Here is a 12,657-nt window from a genome sequence, read left to right on the forward strand (position 1 = left end):
CGGGCCCATCCGTAATTATCCCATAAAGGGTGTTAGGAAATTAGATGACACTGGTCAAGAACCAGAACAAATCTGTTGCCACTGCTAAGTTTTGATGACCCTTGTTAGGAAGTAATGCGGATAACACATGGAACCAAAAGCATACAAGACACAGTATTTACGTGGTTCGAACAAAGTGACCTACGTCCACGGGTAGGAAAGGAGTATTATTTATTCACAGAGTTCTCAAACAGATATTACAATTACAACCAACAGAGGTTTGACCTACTCACTAAGGATACAGAAAACACAAAAAAATGACTAGAAAGCACCCATATTTATAGACTAGGTGAAACATCCCAAAAATACAACCCAAAAATTTCGTTTTTTTTAAACAATATTAAACCATGATATCATTGCCAAAGCATGAAAATCATAAACCATGTGTTTCAAAATGTTATAATATCTATCACATATTAAATCTCATCGAATATCATATCAAAATATTAGAGTAAAACTCTCAAGTTGCAGACTGTGGTGTGTGTCATGCGATCATCCCGAGCTCTTCCCTTTGCTACCGGAAGTACCTGAGACCAAAACCAAAACTGTAAGCACAAAGCTTAGTGAGCTCCCCCAAACTACCACATACCATACAAGCACATATAACAGGTAACATAACTTTAGGACTACTCCCAACTGCATCGGGACTAATCCCGACATCGGCTTACCCAACATCGGACTCTTGTCCGGCATCAGGCTCACCTCGACATCCGACCACATCGGGCATCGGGATCACCCCGGCATTGGGCTTACCCCGACACATACATAACATAATCACATAATCTGCATCGGGCTTGCCCCAACATCGGACCGAAGCCCAGAATAAATAACATATAACACATAAACTAGCATACATCGGGCTTGCCCCGAAATACATTACACATGGCATAATGACTAACATACATCGGGTTTGCCCTGACATCGGGCTTACCCTGGAACACTTAACATATAACATATAACATAATCGCATATACTGCATCGGGCTTGCCCAACATCGGACCGGAGCCTGGAACACATAACACATAGCACATATACATGCATGAATCACAAAGACATCAAGCATACTTAACTACTTCTCGGGACCGCCCCGACATCAGACCGAAGTCCGAAAACATATAAACTGCATCAGGCTAACCCTGGCATCGGACTCACCCCGACATACTCAACTACTTAAATGGGCTGGCATTGGTGCCTTAGACCCGTTCCTACTAGAGGAAAAACTCACCTCGTGTGACTGACTGCTGCAACTTTGGGTGAGGAATCTCTGTATGCTGCTCCGGCTGCTCTCCGACTATAAATTTCCATAAAGGTACTTAGTCAAAAACTAATAACTACTCTTAGGGTAAAATGACCATTTTACCCCTGGCTAAATTCAACATCCTAGTCAAAGTCAACACCTAGTTGACCTGACTCGCCGAGTTGGTTCACAAACTCGTCGAGTCCCTATTCTTTCATCTGTTCCCAACCCCAACTCTACTCGTCGAGTCTAGCAAGAACTCGACGAGTTCTCCTTCAAACATAACATCGGGACTATCTTCATCTGGCTCGCTGAGTTCATCCTTGAAATCGTCGAGTTCATCTTCATCATATGAACGTGACTAGTCTGTGACTCGCCAAGTTGTATGAACAACTCGTTGAATCTGTCTTCATGGGTTGGGAGATTGCCTTGGACTCGCCGAGTGTGTCCATCCACTCGCCGAGTCCCATGGTTTCCAGGTCCATAACTACGTCTATTTTGTTGAGTCCTCCTTCTTGACTCATCTAGATCCCTTCCATACTCAACTAGATCCCTTTGAATCAGAAAAGGTTGGGGAACCAAAACCCCCGGCTCGTCGAGTCCCAAGAATGACTCGTCGAGTCCCAAGAACGACTCGTCGAGTCAAGTAATATCCATGCCTATAACTCGATTTTTGTTGTGCTAATCTCATCCAAAGGGTAGATCTGGGCTCCTAAGGTCGATATAACACGTAAACTCACGAACTTTATGTCCATGCATGGGACTTTTAAGCTCAAAAGACCAAAAATAGGGTTTTTTACATGCATGGGGTTCTCATAGCCATAGAGTTGGCACCTTTATGCCATGAGAACCCTCCAAGGTTCCAGATCTGAAGCATTTACCCTATATTATGCTCTACAATCTGAAATGGCTTGGAAATGCCCCCAAAGACGCCAATATTCAAGCCTCAAAGTAGATCTACCAAATAAGGAGTCAAGATAGGAGTTCTTTACCTCAAATAACTGGAAGTGCAACCACAACTCTGGATCCACTGACTTGCTTCTTGATTCACCAAGCTTTCCCTTCCCTCTTATAACTTCAACTCACAAGGAAAGGAACAAATTGCTCAAGAATACTCACAATTGATTAGGGTTTCGGGGACAGAGCTTGAAGGTGATGGAGGTTGGGGTGGAAGCCTCATAAGATGTTTAAATATGGTGCAAACCCTCCAATTTAGGGTTTCACTCAGACAGCTCCTACTCGTCGAGTCGGTCCTCCAACTCGTCAAGTAGGTCACTTAGTCCCCCGACTCGAAGTCGATCCTACTCGACGAGTTGGGCCTCCAACTCGATGAGTCCAAGGGTAAAATATGAAGTTTGGCTTGAATTTAAATGCGTACCTGAGATCGAGTGTTACAGTAGGGATCATAATTAAAACCCTAATGGTCCAAGCCCATTAATCCATAGGCTCATAAGTGGTGTCAACCAATTACAATCTGCTATGCATCCACTTCTAGAACATTTATACTTTAGATTAATTGCATGGGCATCATCCATGAGCATCTTCAACTTATGGGCGTCCTTATTAAGCATCTTCAACTAATAAGCATCCTCCTTGAGCATCTTCGGTCAATGAACATCTTCAACTGATATGCATCCTCCTTGAGCATATTCCATAAGCATCATTGTGATAATTGAGACAAAAACATCACCGACCGCCGTTAGAAATCGACATAGACAAATCAATATAATAGGTCAATGATACAATATTCGTGTGTGTGTGTGTGTGTGTGTATATATATATATATATATATATATATATATATATATATATTAATACTTCATTACCAAACACGATTATAACGATGAGTAGGCTCATAAATAAGTACGCGAAAAGTCATGTCATCTTATGAGCAGGTTAACACATTCGGAATGCACGTAATGGCATGAATTTAAAAACATAAACCTCATAAAAATCCGACATATCATGAAGGAAATGTGATTTTTATAATACATAAAAATCAACCACACCTAAAAAGTTACAACATCAAAACTCTACGAAGAGAACGGTTGACTTTTAGTTAAAGTCACCAAAAGGAGAATCGTAGTACTCCTAAAAATAGGAATTTTGAAACAAGGAATGATGAAAATAGAACTTGTATGAGAGAGTTAGGATTTTTGTAAAATTGTTGTGGGTATAAATTATAAATCAAAAATGAAAGTTAAAATTAGCCAAATGACCAAAAGAAAAGTTGCAGTACACGTCGATACCTACGTAGGGATACAAGAAACGACGGAAATGGAGCCTACGCATAAGTTATGGAATTTAGAAAATCAAATTTCTTCACGTGCGCACCACCGCGTGACACGCATTTTGACACCCAATTTGTGCCGATATTGGATGATGTGCCCACATAAAATGTGACACGTGTCAAGCTCTGAATAGTGCCACGATGCATGTGTGTGACGCGCACCCTATTGTGGGATTAAGGTGTATAATTCATTAACTAAATTGGTATATTCTTGAATTAGAAGCAAAATCTTTTTTGGGTAGCTCTCATAACATGTAACTGAATAGAATGACTTTTGGAGAAAGAGGTTGATTAGTTAATTTATTTGATTAATAAATTAATTATAAATTGAAATACATGATTTATTAATATATTATATGGTTATTATCTTAATTTGAAATAGTAATTATTAATTAATAATTAATCAGAAGTTAATTGGAATTAATTTCGGGTGAATTAGAATTAATTGAAAGTGTAGGGGCTAAGTTGAAATTGTTCAAGAATTGAACAAGAGGAAATTCCATAATCTTCCTATCCTTGGATGATTTTAGGGAGGAATATTAGGGTTTTTGAAATATTTCTTATAAATAAATAAGGAGTTGGATAATTACCATATTTGAGATATTATTATATTTAATTAGGGCTATCCAATACTTTCCTTATCAACTATAAATAGGACCGCTAAGGTCCTTGATTTCGTGCACTCTTTTTTTCTCTCTCTCTTAGAGCCAAAAAAATTCTCTCCCATCCTCTCTCCTTAAGTCTTCTAGTTATTAGGGTTTTGGGTACAAGCCATTTAAGACATTTAAGTTTTTGGTATTGGCTTTCCAAGGAACTTTAAGAGGATTTTGTGTAATTTTTTACGATGATAATCAAAAGGTATGTAACTCTATTCCTACATGAATTTCGAAACAAAAAACAGGGTTTCCCTAGGGTTTCTTGGTATTCTTAGTTTATTTTTATCAATAAAGAAAACATAAATCATTTACAGGTTGCATGTGAACTTAAATGTTTAAATGTTTTTCCACTCATATGTAATTTTATAACCTAGAAAATCCAACAAAGGTATCAAAGCCTTAGTTTTCTGTTTGATTGTTCATAATAGTGAATAGATCAAAATTAGGGTTTATGGAAAGTAAACCCTAATGGCTTGAAATTTTCGCTGATGGCTACTGGCTAGGGTTCTTGAAACCCTAGCCTCTACCCCTTATTTTCGAAAAATTTATAGGTATCCATTAGGGTTTCTAGTTTCCTTAATTACAATTTAAAATGCCTTAAAATTGGGATAATTAAATATCTGGTAACCCTATACCTTTTTTCGAAAATTAGAAGGGTATTTGGGATTTGGATTAAATTTGAATTATTTTATTAATTATAATTATTTAATTCCTAATAATTTAAATTTGAATTATTTTATTGATTATTTAACTAAAGATAATTATTTAAAACATTTATGATTTAAATTAATTTTAATTGGTTAATTAAAGGATAATTGGTAAATCATTAGTTGGTCAAAATTATCTAATTAATTGTTAATTTCAAAAATTAATTTTAAACCTAGTACTTTTTTAAATGTTTTAAAATACACCTTATACTATATATGATTAAATGTTAATATAATATACGTATAGGAAAAGCCATTCAAATCAATAGTGGGCCTCGTTCATGAAGTCATACTCTAAGGGGGTATAAGGAAACGAATTATAACATGACTGTTGAATGGTGTCCACTCTCACACACCGATCCCTTATATTATGGAGGGTCGTTAATCGGACGGGTTTGATAGGACATAACTATGATGATATAAATTAACATAACCTTTTATAAATCCTAACTCTAGTTACTTTAGGGAAAAAATGTGAAGTGTATGCTAATCCATGAAAATACACATCACTCTTTATAAGTCGTTAGTGGAGCGTATGTGGTTTACCAACACACTAATTTGGGACTATAAAAATGAGTGATGAACAAATCGAAAATTATCATTGTTGATGGAGCATGTGTATTTTACCAACACATCAATTCGAGATGATAAATGACCTCGAGGTTATCAAGCACGTTTGCATGGTTATTCACATCTTATTTGCGATCATCGACATCTCAGTCACAAATTGAAGAGCATAATATGAGACTAAAAATACCATTGATAAGATTCAATGAATCTCAATTGACCTATAAATTTCATATTAGATTGAAATTGGTTAATTTGTATTACCTACCTTGATAAATTCACAATTAGATTTTGAGATCCCTTTTCTTTATTGTGAATTGTATTTTGGATCCTAACCTTGAATATTTACTTTGGTTTGAAATATTAAGTATTTATATCACTAACTAAAACTATGTCTCGTTGAAAGATGTCTGGAACCAGTGATCTCGCTACTACTCAATATGCCACTCCCCAAAGCTCTAACTTAACTCTTCATTCAATCTTGTCAAAAGAGAAGCTCACTAGTCCAAACTATATGGACTTGATAGGAAATCTGAAGATGAATTTTCGATACGAGAACAAAGAATACATTCTCGAAAAGCCTCTTGTTGAAATCGATGAATCCACCGCTACTCCTGGAGAAATAGTTGCTTTTAACAAGCATTTTGACGACGCCACAAAAGTTTCTTGCATCATGGTTGCTACCATGATGCCAGAACTCGAAAAGTTATATGAGGAATACTGGCCATATGAGATGTGCCTCGACCTTGTTGGAAATTTCCACAAGAAGGATAGGCAAGAACGATATGAAGTGGTCAAGTCTTTCATGGTGTGCAAGTTGAAGGAATGAGAATATGTTTACTCTCACATGAAAAGAACGTAGATATACGTGAAGCGTTTGGAAAAACTCAATGTGTCATTTGACCAAGAATTGGCCATTGATATGGTCCCTAACTCTTTGACTTCTAGTTATGATCAGTTCATATTGACTTATCATTTGAACAATACGAATACGACATTGACCGAACTCCACAAATTGTTGTAGACTGTTGAACCATGGATGAAAAAGAATCAAGTCCTTCTATTATAAGTGCTACTATCATGGACATTAGATATGACAAAGGGAAAAAGATAGCTACTCCTTACTAATCCAACTGGAAAAGGGAAGACCCATGTTGGATGGTCTGTTGGGTCCAAGTCGAATCCCAACTTTGATGTTCCTGTTGTTAGTAGCCCAAAGAGGCCACTTGTTTTCATTGTGTCAAAAGGGTCATTAGAGAAGAAGTTTCCCAAAATACTTGTAGGACTTGAAAGCTGGAAAAATCAAGCCTTCTAGTTCAGGTATTTACACTATTCAAATCAATAACACACAACTTTCTCATTTTTGGGTCCCTGACACAGGATATCGTTTCCACATTTGTTCTGATTTCTAGGTGCTAAGAGAAAGTGAGGAAGAAGAGCATGGAACCTTGAACCCGATCATGGGCAATAGGCGGACTTCACCTGTTACCAAGATAAGGACTTATGGACTTATGCTTAGTAGTGGTGTTAGGATAGATTTGTTAAATTGTTGTTATTCGTCGGATATGATACGAAACATTATTTCATTTTATGTATTCTTCATACAAGGTTTTAGATATTCCTTTAATAAGGATATTAGATATATTTATGCTTATAACAATGGTGTTTTACGTTTGAAGCTTTACCTTGTAATGGTGTGTATGAAATTGTGATTTGTGTTGATAACCTAGACAATAACGAGTTTCATATTGATTAGTATAATGGTGTAGAAAAAGCATGTTTGTGGCATTGTCATCTCTGGCACATAAACAAGAAACGCAATGCCCAACTCCAAAAGGATGGAGTGTTGGAATCATTTGATCTTAGGATAGATGATGAATGTCAAATCTTGTTTATTGGGCAAGATAACTAAGGCACCTTTCAGTGGGAAGTCTGAAAGGGGCGAAGGATAGTTGGACCTCATCCATACAAATGTGTGTAGGCCATTTAGATCTGTCACAATGGATGCTAATCGATATTACATGAAATTTATGGAGGATTATAGCAAACATGGTTATATCTACTTAATAAAACATAAATCTAAAACCTTTGAAAAATTCAAAGAGTTTAAGCATGAAGTCGAGAATCAGTTGGGTAGGAAGATATGGTTATTTATTTAAAGTTGAAGAAAGAAGGCCCAAGGACCTCATTGGATGAGGTAGACGAAAATAAAGTAGGAAAGCCCAAGAGTCTTTGTCCAAGCCCCTTGAATGAGAGGAACAGGTTGTTTAGTCACCAAGCAAAGGGATTTAGGGTTTCCTCCTTAAACCCTAGCTTTGGCACCAAGCTACCTCAGCTATATAAAGGTCATATCCCTCATAGATTCGACAGTACTTCCCTCAAGAATACTTGAACGAAATTTGGATATCCCTTCTCCTCTCTCTCTCTCTCTCTCTATATATATATATATATATATATATATATATATATATATATATATATATATATATATATTCATCCTCTTGCTAGCTAGGGTGTGATTCCATTAGAGGCACGATGGTTGTGGTGCTTGCTTCCAAGAGATCAACAAGAAGGTTTCTTTGTTATTTGCTATAGTAACAATCAAGGTATGTAATCCTTAACCCTAATTTGGTATTTTCAAAAATAGCCTAGTGTTCTTAGGTTTTCCATTTGTTGTTCATAGTTATAAGTTCAATAGTGAAAACATAGATCTTCCTAGGGTTTCATACACACTTAAGAGTTTAATGTTTTGCATAAAACCCACAGTATGCTAGGTTGAAATATACCCCCGGTTGGGGCCCACTATCATATGTTCGGGTTGAAAAATACCCCAGGGCGGAGCCCATATGTGTTGATCGGGTTGAAATACACCCTAGGACGGGACCCCAGGGCTAGGCCCATATATGGATATTGGGTTGGAATATACCACAAGGTTAAGCTCAATTGTATGATTGGTATGTGGTACTTTGGGGAACTCACTAATATTTGTGCTTATAGTTTATGTTTATGATTTCAGGTACTTTTGGTTTGAAAGGGAAGGGCCCGACGTGATGGCACAACATCTTCCCCTCATGATTTTCGCATTTGAAATAAATGTACTATGATGTTTTAAATATTACATTGATGATGGTTTTTGGGACAATTGATGGATGAAAATAATAGACTTTGAATGAAAATTTTTATCACTATTTTTGGATTGTTAGATGCATTCGCTTAGTATCTTAGTACTTTAGAATTCATGTATGCAAAATCTTATCTAAACCCTAAACACACAAACGCATATTACATATTAGAAAGTGAGCGAAAGAAGGGTTATGGGATGGAGGCTGCCACCATATTTATCTACCAGAGTAGAAGGAGATGGAAGGTGTGAAGCATCGGTTTTGGGTCTTTGTGTAGTAGGTAATATCTCATCCATCTTTTGCTTTCTTTCCTTTCTTTTCTTATCATCCATCCATCACCAACATCATCACTTTGTGCTACTGTCGACAACTATGGTTATCGGTGAACCACCAAAATGTTGACTTGGTCCACCATGCAAAGGTGGCTATGATTGGTTGTCTTTCCATCCTCCATGTACTAGCATTTAGTAACTTAAATCTAATGATTACCTTTCTTTTTAAAATTATATTTTTTTTGTTGGGATTCCTATCGCCACCGTAGAGCTACCCTGCTACCATTACCCCTTAAGTGTCGTTTGTTTTTTCGAAGCGAAAATGGATGAAGTCCGCACCACCTCTGCAACTCTCTGTAGTAGAAGAGGTGGACCAAACGGATATAACATGTAATAAAAAGTTTGTTTGTTTTTTAACGTCTGCAGATTGCTGCAATAAGTTAAAGTAAGGTGTGAAGAGGTTTGAAGCAGATGGTATTATGATGCACCACGCAGCACACGCGCAACAATTTTTAAGTTAAAAGTCTTCTGGAAAACAAACAACTGTGGATGGCCAAGTGTTGTGCGTGTGCTGCACGACGCAACAATAGGTGGTCAAAAGTGGTTTTTTATAAAAAAAAAACAAACAACACCTTAGTTTCCATATTTAGTTCATTCTTCAGCCTTTATGCCTTGTTGCTTAATGGGTTAAGTTGCAAACTTGAACCTGAATGATGGATATGATTTCATGATATACAAATCTTGTTTTTTTAAGCCCTTGATTAGTAATGCTCTTAAGCCTTTAAGCCATATTAGTTCAAACTTCTTAATGAGTTGATAAACAAAATTTTAATCCACTAAAAGTAGTAAAGTTAAAGAGTGAACATTAAGAACTTACTGGTGGGTAAAACTTGATCTAATAACCTTTACTACTAAAAAAATATGATTTTCCCCTGAATTCTAAAGCGTCACAATTAATACAATACAAATTGTTTGAAGGTGTGGCCTATATTATTTGAAAGGTATGGATGTCTACTAACTTTCGTCCTTGAAGTGCATAGCTCGATCTTGATTTGAGTATGTCATTTATTCCATTATACTTGATGTTGTCTTCAAACATTTTAACATGTTGCTGCAACCTGTTCCTACCTTCTAAAGATCATAAAAGTCAATCAGAGTGTTCAAAAATTATGATGTTTAGTTTTATGGAAAGGTTAGTGTATCTAGTTCCTCTGAACTCTGAATCACTTTACCTAATTTCAACTCCTTGAGGTTTATAATTGTCAATCTTCTCAGATTGGTTTATGTTGTCACAAATATCAAGGTTTTAAGGCAATTTCAATCCTATTGGTGTAGTTTATTCAAAGAGTGATGACTGGTCCAAAAAAGTTGCTAAAACCATACGTCAACTTGTGGTGTGCACAATTAATTCTACAAAACTCCAATTCATGCAAAGTCAGAGATTATGGTTAGGGTATGATGTCTAGTTTTCCATGAATGTTTCCCAAGACCTGACTTTGTAACATCTGTATTTCAAGTATTATTCTTTTGTACTTCAAAGACTTGGAATTTGAGAATTTCTCTTACCGTGGCATAATAAGTGGGTTACCACGACATGGTAGTGCCACGTCACCACGCGAGACCTGTCTGGACATAACCATTTATATTTTAAGTTATATTTTTGATCAGTTTCTTATGTAATCTTTAGGTGTGTTAGAGTACTTGTTTGAAGATGATTTTCCTCTGTTCATAGCTCAACATAACTTGGACTAGAGGTGAGTCATTTCTTGTGGTTGTTTAAGAACTTGTTTAAGAAAATTGCAAGCTCTTGTACTTATGTATGGTCTATATGATGTTTATGTGATGCAGTGATATGAGTGTGTGAGATATGTGCAATATGATTTTGTGAAGTATTGGTAGTAACAATTGATTTAGGAAACCTTTGGTATGCTAGAATTCTTAAATTGATTATTTGATGTAAAAGATGGTGTTAGGGCCATGCTAGTAGTGAGGTTTGTTTATGATGTTAAGTTGTGATGATATGTTTGAAATTTCTCTGTTGTGTCTTACTTGAATGAAACTAGAAAATTTATGCTATAAGTTGGTTGTTAAAAGGTGTAACTCTTTATATGCTACAAATTAATGCTATGTGGTAATTTTGAGAATATACCTTTAGTGTATGATATGAGATGTAATATGCCTTGGATTAATAATAATAATAATAATAAACAAACATGATTACACAATGATATTGGTGAGTGTGTGTATAGCCATGTGAGTGGATTAATTAATTATAGAATTAATTAAATTAAAAAGGGAATACATATAGCGGAGAAAAGGGTAGAAACCTAAACTAGGTACGTGTCCTATGGGATATTGCTATGGAATGATATCGTTGGAAGAAAAAAGGTTAAGCCAAGTCGATGTCGAATGGTTTTCTAGGTAACCATTTCAAAACATGGTTTCGGTGCACTTGATGTAGGTATGATCGTGGAGGTGCCAAACAAGTACTCTAACACCCCTAAAATATTACATAAGAAATTGGGTCGCCATGTCACGTTAGTAGCAAACAAGGTCTTTATTTAGGGAGTTTTAGCGATGAGATAGACCCTAGATAGCGAGGGACATTAATAATAATTATAGGGAAGTAAATAAATTAATGATTACTACGATGAAAGCATGTTTGTATTAATATATGCTTAATTTATCAATAATTATATCGATGTATGTTGATTAATGTGAATGGATTTCATGACTAAACATAATGCATGAGGTAAGTTTAATTCCATATCCATGTGCTTGAGATTGACCCACTGCTGGTGTTGACTCTTGTTTCTTGCTTGTTGTTGTTGTTGTTTGCATTGGTATGGGTACCTTGATATTGATGGATTGGTGAGGTTAGGCCTTTTTGGGATGTATCCTATAATATAGGTTAAGGATTTGTTCAGGAATTGCAGGCTAGAATTGTTTGATCTGTATAGATGCCTCATATGCTTTACATGTGGTGGTTGCAGTATGTGTCATGGTATCTTTGTTTGATATTATTGAATGGTTAATCGAACGCCATAAGGGTTGTACACAATTAAAATCTGATAGCCTTGGAATTTTTTTATTCAACTTTATTACATGTTCATTTTCTGGTTGTGGTATTAGGGTAGAAACATTTATTCAAATGTCTATTACATTATGGATTATGTACGTTTGTGCATTTGTGACACGTTTTGGTGATACCGGTGGAGACTTTGTTCGACTTGCGGGTATGTGGGGAGGGAAGAATCCTAGAGAGATTCTATGAAGTATAGTATTATGTATATGCCTAGACATATGCATGCGTGACAAGACTTTAGTGAAGTGGTGCAAAGTGACTTGGGAGTCTTAGAACAATACTTGGAGCAAGTATGGATAAGTGTAGAAGGTAGTATGAGCCCATACTACTTGATGCATAAGATCTATACTTAGGTTAAGGAAGTGTTACAAGAATACCAATGAGCTTGTAGGTGGGTATGCATAGTGTGGGTTAGCACTATGTATTGATTTTGATATGTTTCCGCTATCTTCTGATTAAGTATGGTGACTTTTCGGGTTAGAGGATCAGCCTCGAGTACCGGCAACAATGGCCCTGGAGGTGCAAGTTTGAGTGAGAGAGAGAGATCCATGACATTATCACCACAGAGGTTTCGAGGTTCATGCTAGAGGATTTTCCTGGTAGGACCAGGACAAACAAGGATGAGTTGATTTACATGAGGGACAAACAATTTAGGATTCTTCGGGTTGATTTGGAGGCTAGT

This window comes from Lactuca serriola, chromosome 7 (genome assembly GCF_051521515.1).
Source record: "Lactuca serriola cultivar US96UC23 chromosome 7, Lser_US96UC23_V15, whole genome shotgun sequence".
NCBI classification, from domain to species: Eukaryota; Viridiplantae; Streptophyta; class Magnoliopsida; order Asterales; family Asteraceae; genus Lactuca; species Lactuca serriola.